The sequence below is a fragment of the Barbus barbus genome (genome assembly GCF_936440315.1).
Source record: "Barbus barbus genome assembly, chromosome: 48".
Taxonomy (NCBI): domain Eukaryota; kingdom Metazoa; phylum Chordata; class Actinopteri; order Cypriniformes; family Cyprinidae; genus Barbus; species Barbus barbus.
This window is the reverse complement of record NC_136726.1, coordinates 1,860,333-1,868,434: the sequence shown is the minus strand read 5'-3', so window position 1 is coordinate 1,868,434 and position 8,102 is coordinate 1,860,333. Positions and strand designations below refer to the sequence as shown.

The 8,102-nt window shown below is 33.8% G+C and overlaps 1 long non-coding RNA gene across 1 annotated transcript; it reads right to left on the bottom strand.

The window, feature by feature from the left end:
* Nucleotides 1-262: 262 nt before the first annotated feature.
* On the bottom strand, nt 263-3,953 carry LOC306866804. The gene is made up of 5 exons (XR_013783966.1): nt 3,738-3,953; nt 3,025-3,098; nt 2,885-2,937; nt 2,087-2,152; nt 263-1,432 (listed from the first exon to the last, which is right to left on the bottom strand). It is a non-coding gene; the product is annotated as an uncharacterized lncRNA (long non-coding RNA).
* Nucleotides 3,954-8,102: the final 4,149 nt, after the last annotated feature.

The following is an 8,102-nucleotide window of genomic DNA, read 5'->3' as shown; positions in this document are numbered from 1 at the left end:
AAGTGATGGCACAAAGTTTTATGGAGAAACACTGTAATAATTTAGGAAATACCAGTAAAATAACAATCAAACACCTTCAATAAAGTGATGGCACTAAAAGTTCTGCTGAAAAACAGTTATTTTACAGGTATTTCCCAGATTATAATGATCAAACACCTTCAATAAAGTGACGGCACTAAAGGTTCTACTGAGAAACACTACAGACCTTTGCTAAATCATAACGATCAAACATTCGATAAATTGTCAAGACGTGCTCAAGATTGTAAATTAACAGTTTTATTTCGGAAGACAAAATAAGTCTGTAAAAAAACTGCATGAAACTGATTAAAATCATCTCAAACTTTAATTTGCAGCATTTGTGTTGACAAATAATTTAATAGTATTTAAAATTACATGTAATTAAATAAAATGGAATGATTCAGTTGATAAATTACAGTATATATCTTAAATTAAATATAACATTTTAACTATATAGTAGTTATCAGAACAGTTTCATCAAAATTCTCAAACTTTAGGATTAAGGTTAAATATTCTAAACATACTGAACACAAAACTGATACATGTACAAGATTTTCACTGTTTCACACCAGTATTGATTCTAAACATTTAACAATTTAAATTTAAAGGGATACTCCACCTTTTTTAGAAATAGAATGTTTTCGGTCGGAGTCGATTGTCGAGTTCACACGCGTGATCATAGGTAACTAAACCTATGCGCGTGAACTCGACAATCGACTACTGTGGACTCCGACCGAAAACAGGATGTAAACACAGGTATGTGCGCTGGCTGAATTAACGTAACTTTTATTAATATCTTTCACATCTACTGCAGTCAGATTCACCTGTGTTCACTCTGAAGGAATCACTTACATGGCTGGTGCACTTGTAATGACACATCGAGGATGTTAAGAGGCTAAAAGCAGGTTTAAAACTTACCCCGTTTAAGTCAACAGGGTGCAAATTTTAAAAAGAGGATAACACGGTGTAGGCAACACCGATTTTTGTCGTTGTTCTCTGTACTGACAGCACTCCAAATTTACAAAAAAATGAGCTCTATGTTAAAATTGACCGGAGTTCTCCTTTAACACTGGGGGAGTTGGAAAATGAGCCTATTTCCAAAAAAAGTGGAGTGTTCCTTAAAATTTTTGGTATTCAGAGGTAAATTAACATTATAATGGCTTTTGTTTATATTTTGGCTTCTATTTTCCAAATCAGTTTTATATAGTTTTTCCAAAATGTTCTGCTGACCCCTGGGGGCCCTGCATAGTTCTGTTAACAAATATTATACTGTCTTTTAATTCAGAATCCTAACTCTACAAGTGTATTAATAAGTTAAATCAAAACATACAACAAAAGTGTACCAGAAGTGACAGATACAGCAAATAAACAGCAATCCTGCAACAGCCAGTAATCAGCTGCATCCTTGGTGCATCTGAAAAAAAAAAAAAAAGACACTATGATTCTCTCAAAATTATTTCAATTTTTTTGTTTCCTTTAAACAAGTTTAATACATTTTTATTTAAATAGTCTGTTTGTCTTCCGTTTTGTCTGGTATATACAACTTTTGTCTGATAGAAAAATGTGCATCACCAAGAAAAGGAACATGTAGATTCACAACAATGGACATTCTTTTCCTGAGGTATCATTGCAAGGTTAACACCTAAAAATGCCAATATGTATTACAAAATAAAACCAACAATATTTATATTAACTGGAGGTGTTTACAGACTGCTGTGATATGGGTAATGAGGGTCTTTCTCTCAATATTCTCTAGGGAATTAAACAAAGGATTGATGATGATATTGTGTTTAAAAAAAAAAAAAAAGTTATATTCTCCTTGTGTGAGATTATTAAAGTACTGGAGATAGTTCACCCAAAAATGACAATTCTGTCATCATTTACTCACCATCATGTCTTTTCAAACCTGCAATTTTTTTCAAAAATTCTTTTGTGAAGCATTAAAATTTGATATTTTTGAAGAATGTTGGCAACATCTTATACATCTGGGATAGCACGGGGGAGAAAAAAGAGCTGCATTGTGCCTTTAAAATTGACTACGGTTTTATATACTGCAGTTGATACTTACTAATGATGGACTTGTTTCTCTGTTGGTGCCAGTTCTGCTCCGTAAACAATGTTCCAATGGCTTGATCTAAAAAAATAAAAATGTTAAAAAGTGTTATCACTGTTGGAAAAGGGGAATGTAAAAATTACTTGAAAAGAAACAGGTAGCTACACACAACAGGTTTGGGCCCAAATGTAGCATCCATGCAAGACAAGCACAAGCTATATTTCGGTGTAGTTAACTGAACAATTTGTAAAAGCAAAAAAAAAAAAAAAAAAACATTACAACTTGGGTGGGTTTGATTTCCATTGATGGACATGCTAATGTCATGTTAAAGCATGTTACTCATAGCTTTATCATCTACTGATAAGTAAATAAATGTTTTATGGAGTCCATTTTAATTCAGCCATCAAATGTGCATATTTTGAAGTTCAGAGCAGTCAAAGGTTTTAACCCAGAGTTCATAAAACTAAATTGCAGAGCTACATCCTGGAAAATGTTGTGGGAATGACACCCCCAGTGTTGCAAATCCTGGCACATGATGTAAAAGTCATAGAAAATAGCAGTTAATGCTCTTATGCCAGAGGCACTATGTGCATTTTTGTGTTTGAATGCCCTGTGTATCATCACCTTAAGTCATACAGGTTTGAAAATACTTAAATTTTGAAAGGACATTTATTTTGGGGTCAGCTAGGCCTGTAAACTCAAAAAGAGAGGTAAAATATGGTCTGGAGGGTTTGAACCATGCAGTGTGCCTTTGAGTTTACATGTTCTGCCTCTTTTTCACATGCTTTTTACAATGACAATAACGTTACTCACCGCATCTGAAGATCGTGTGGCTGGATGATTTTTATTCCCTAATTTCTAAATTCCTGGATCATGAGGGAAACACACACAGCAATATTAGCGATTTACTTACTAACAGACACATTTGCAAAAGCTTGCAAAATTGTACTCACCAGCAGCTCCAAAACATGATGACTCATTATGACTGATCGGTAACGTTGGGCCTAAACGTTATAGTGTTATACCCCTGAAAAAAGGGGAGAAGATTAAGCACATTCACTCAACGATGTTTCTCCACCGCAGACTTTATGTGTAATGAAGAAATACCGCGAGCTCTCCCCCTAGTGTTCAGCAAGGCCTAACTAATAGATTGCACAGCTTATTGTGCCAAACTAATTGATCACCGATTAACCAAAATTATTATTTAGATAACTTATTCCCATTTTATAAACATTTTTAAACACATTCAACATATCCTAACTACAGAATACTTTCATATTTGACTGATTTATGAACTTTTCGATCTAATTAATGAAATATTATACAGGCATATATTTTTCACTCTGTCACAATAGCAGCTAAGTTACCCCGCGATCAACAACAGATTCAAAAGCCTAGTTTCCATCTTCTAGAGTCGACGAGTGTCTAAAGAGACAATGTTCTCAGTTCACTCACTGTAAAGCTCATTTGCGGAGTTTATTTATTTTTAATCTAAAACTAAGTTAGCTGACAACATTTACTCATGCTAGAAACACACATTAACATGATTAATACATTGAAATGTGTACTCATATCGATATTGCTCTAATCGCGTTAAGATTCTTAATTTAACACACTATATTTTGATACAACGTTAGCAGAATTTTTTTAAATAAAAGTTATTTACCTTCCACAGATTGCAATATATCCGTTGCACGTTGTTAAAATTCGTTGTCCATATTCCTTTTTTGTTCTTCGTTTACAATCCCGCAATATTTAAAATAAAATAAAAAATAGCCGTCCGACATAAAAATAATTTAAAAGCCACAGAACCGCAGTAACGTTAGGCTATACTGAAGATCCCGACTCCGAGTCCGAGCAGGAGCAGCAGCACACACCCACTGACCCACTCACTCCAACAGCCGTATATTCAAACTTGGCGCGCATAGTTGTCATTGGCCAGATTCCTGGATGACAGTCAGAATAACCAATCATGCTCAAAACAACTCGGAGAGACAGCCAATAGTGTGGCAACATTGCAATTACAGGAAAAGATTACATGTTTTAAAAGAAAGAATAGGAAAAAAATATACATGTGCTATTTATCTAGTTGTATTTATAGGCTGGCTGTTATATTTAATCAATTGGTTAAATTGTGTTTTCATTGCAGTGCATGATTAAAAATTAAACACAGTAACTTATATAGCCTACCCTATATAACAAAATATATTTACCACTGCTCTGCTAAACAGCAGTTTAACAGAGCAAACAGATTGTAGTATTAAACAGAGCAAACACTAGATAGCCTATGTATTCATATATAATTATGTATGTAGACCTATATGAAAAGATAATGTATTGGTATCATGGTGACATTAGAGTGACATCCATGTGACCCATAATGACCCTTTTGCACTTTAACAAATTCTTGACCTTTCCTTTAGAAACACTCTTATGCCTAATAATGCTTTTCACCCTGTGTGGCACTGTCACACAACCTGTTGGTTTAGGGTTAACACTCTGTCCAACGCAACACGTTTGCTAACGTTGGCATCATTCTATACAAGTTAGGCCTACAGCATATACCCCGGGTTTCACAGGCGAGGCTTAAGCCTGTAGTCCCAGACTAATATGCACGTTTGAGCTGTTTAACCTGAAAGCAACTTGCACTGACATATCTTAAAATATGTCAGTGCCATTGCTTTGTCTCAACATAATGTCTCAACACATAATGTTTTTTTTCCTAAGGCACATTTTTAAACGCTAATTAAATGCCCTAATTGAACTAAGGCCTAATCCTGGCTTAATCTAAACCCTGTCTGTGAAACCAGGTCTGTGTTAGAAATTAAGGTTAACCCTAACTTTAACCCTAACCCTTAACAGCATGGATACTCCCATGGTGTTGACTGCAGTGTTTAGGCCTTAAGTGTTGATACAGGACAAAGAACTTCTCACTGTGACAGTCTGTAATGTGTTTTACAGGGTTTGTATGGATTGTCCCAAAACTAGAGCTATTGGTGCATTCAAGTCATGTCATAAAGATAGTATTTACGAGTTGAACGCACATGAACGCCACCACAAAGATGAAAATATGAGTAGGAAGCTCAGGATTTTCTTTAAGCCCCGATCTTTGAGAGTTAGGGGTGTCAGTAAAAAACATTGTGGAACACCACAATACTTATAGGTATTTAGAAGTGACATCAAGCTTTTCTATTTACAATGAAGTAAGCTAATACCTGCACAAAATATGATAGCATTATAATATAACAATATAATATGTAATGATAAAGTTTACAGTGGTGTCATAAATTATTTTAAAACATAAAAAATAAATAGTAAAACCTCATGAATACAAATTTCCCAGGAGGACTTAAACGCTCCATATGTTCCATCATGAACCCTGTTGGCCTATCTGACCAGCAAGGTCAATTTAACAATAATTGTGCAGTTTGCTTGCATTATTGCATTTCAATGTAGTAATAATACTTAAATGGCACATGTAAAGAGTATGGTGCAGGTATGACATCACTTTGTAAGCCAAATGCAAAGCACATTAGCATTTTAGCAGTTCCAGTTCCATCGTCCCGAAGTCAATGGGGTTTTTTAATGGGTTTTTGGTTAAGTGGATGACAAGGTTTGTAGTGAACACAAGCTCAATTCACTTTCACGTTTTATTCTACGACATAAAATAAGCTACACCAGTACCCTACTTGTGATTTTCTGAAGATGTGATGTGTCTTGAAAAAGACGTACGGTTGCTAAAATGGGACAACTGAGGCAGTTGGGGGCATTAACATCTTTAATAACCAAGCTTCCACCCTGGTCCTTTACATGTGTTGTGTACATACTATGTTTCTTCCAGGGACTCAGATTTCCATAGTACAAAGACATGCATATTTGCCAAACTGAGGAAATCCATAGAATTGCATGTGTGTACCCTATTTTCTCCATGTACTGTATTTTTGCTAGTTTCAGATGTGTCAGTATTTGCCTCAGTGCACTGCCTCACTCTCATACACGTATTACCATATAATTTCTATGAATGATCAAATGCAAATTCAGATTAGATATAGCATAATAACCATATACTTTAAGATGATATGTCATATGTGTGTTTTTGAATGTGGATGGTGATTTTTGGGAAATTCGAGTTGGTAAATCTCAATTTTCATCTGTTTAATTTTCTCTGTAAAACAATTTGTACCAACTGTTAAAGAGCTATAGCCTACATTTGACTTAATATAAGCAAACTATCAAACGTTTACTTAATTTCTAAAATGTGAAAAACTTTCTAGATCAAAACATTGTAACTTATTAATGGTAACCCTAACCCACTCTTAACGTTTTATTTTTCCAGTATAATTCGAATTCAGTCAGTGGTAAATCTGCCGCTGCGCCGGCGCTGTTTCACACACCAGACATAATCCTTAAATTAACAGTCAATTAATTAATTTACAGATATTGTTTGTAATTTTACAGAGTTTTGAATATAATTTAAAATAACAGAAAAATACTGTATAAATAATACAGTAAATGTCCTGTATAAAAAAATAAGCATTACTGTAATTTGTAATTAATGACATAATCCTTAAATTAACAGTCAATTAATTAATTTACAGATATTGTTTGTAATTTTACAGAGTTTTGAATATAATTTAAAATAACAGACAAATACTGTATAAATACAGTAAATGTCCTGTATAAAAAAATAAGCATTACTGTAATTTGTAATTAATGACATAATCCTTAAATTAACAGTCAATTAATTAATTTACAGATATTGTTTGTAATTTTACAGAGTTTTGAATATAATTTAAAATAACAGAAAAATACTGTATAAATAATACAGTAAATGTCCTGTATAAAAAAATAAGCATTACTGTAATTTGTAATTAATGACATAATCCTTAAATTAACAGTCAATTAATTAATTTACAGATATTGTTTGTAATTTTACAGAGTTTTGAATATAATTTAAAATAACAGAAAAATACTGTATAAATAATACAGTAAATGTCCTGTATAAAAAAATAAGCATTACTGTAATTTGTAATTAATGACAAAATCCTTAAATTAACAGTCAATTAATAAATTTACAGATATTGTTTGTAATTTTACAGAGTTTTGAATATAATTTAAAATAACAGAAAAATACTCAAAAAAATTTAGAGTTATTATCTGTAAAATTACGATTTTTTTTTACAGTGTGTGTAAAATCCTCTGACATGTTCCCTGTGTCAGCAAAGTGAAAAAAAAGATGTTGGGGGAAATTGTGAAGTGGTGAACTGTCTTCTATCAGTGAGGGTACATATTGTGGCCTCATTTCACCTCTCACTCAATGAAGGAAGAGAAGCAACATTTTACAGCATTGTTTTTGAACACTCTTACTCACCAGAAAGACCTTTAAGCCAGGGGATATCAAACTGGGTATCTGTGATCTGTGGGTATCTGTGAGGTGGGTAGTAACGAGTTACATTTACTTCGTTACATTTACTTGAGTACATTTTTTGGGTAACTAATACTTTGAGTATATTTTAAAATGGGTACTTTTACTCTTACTCAAGTATATTTTTAGAGAAAAAACGGTACTTTTACTTCGTTACTGTGGGCGACTCTCCTCTCGTTACTGTATCTTAATGAAATACAAGTTAAAAATGCTTCGGTTTATTCCAAACGCGCCGTCTACTTTTCTCTGGGCAATGAACGATGCCCATTCGCGAATGATTCATTCTTTTGAGTCGATTCTGTTCGAAGGCTTGATAAAATCAGTTGGCAAACCAGTGAATCGGTTCGCGAATCAGTTTGAATGATTCGTTCAGTTCTCTGCCGCACGCGCTGAGTCTCTGAAGCGGTTCTCACTCAGATAACAGAGAGTTTAAGAACATCAAGAGCGATGAAGACGTGGCTTTGGATCTACAGTCAGTTGAAAGCAAATCTGCAAAGGCTTGTTTACTAGAGCTATATAAAGATCTTTATAAGATGAACGCCGCGTGTGCTGTCTACTGTTCCTCAGGTATAGGCCACGATACCACTATGACATTACCAGTTTGTT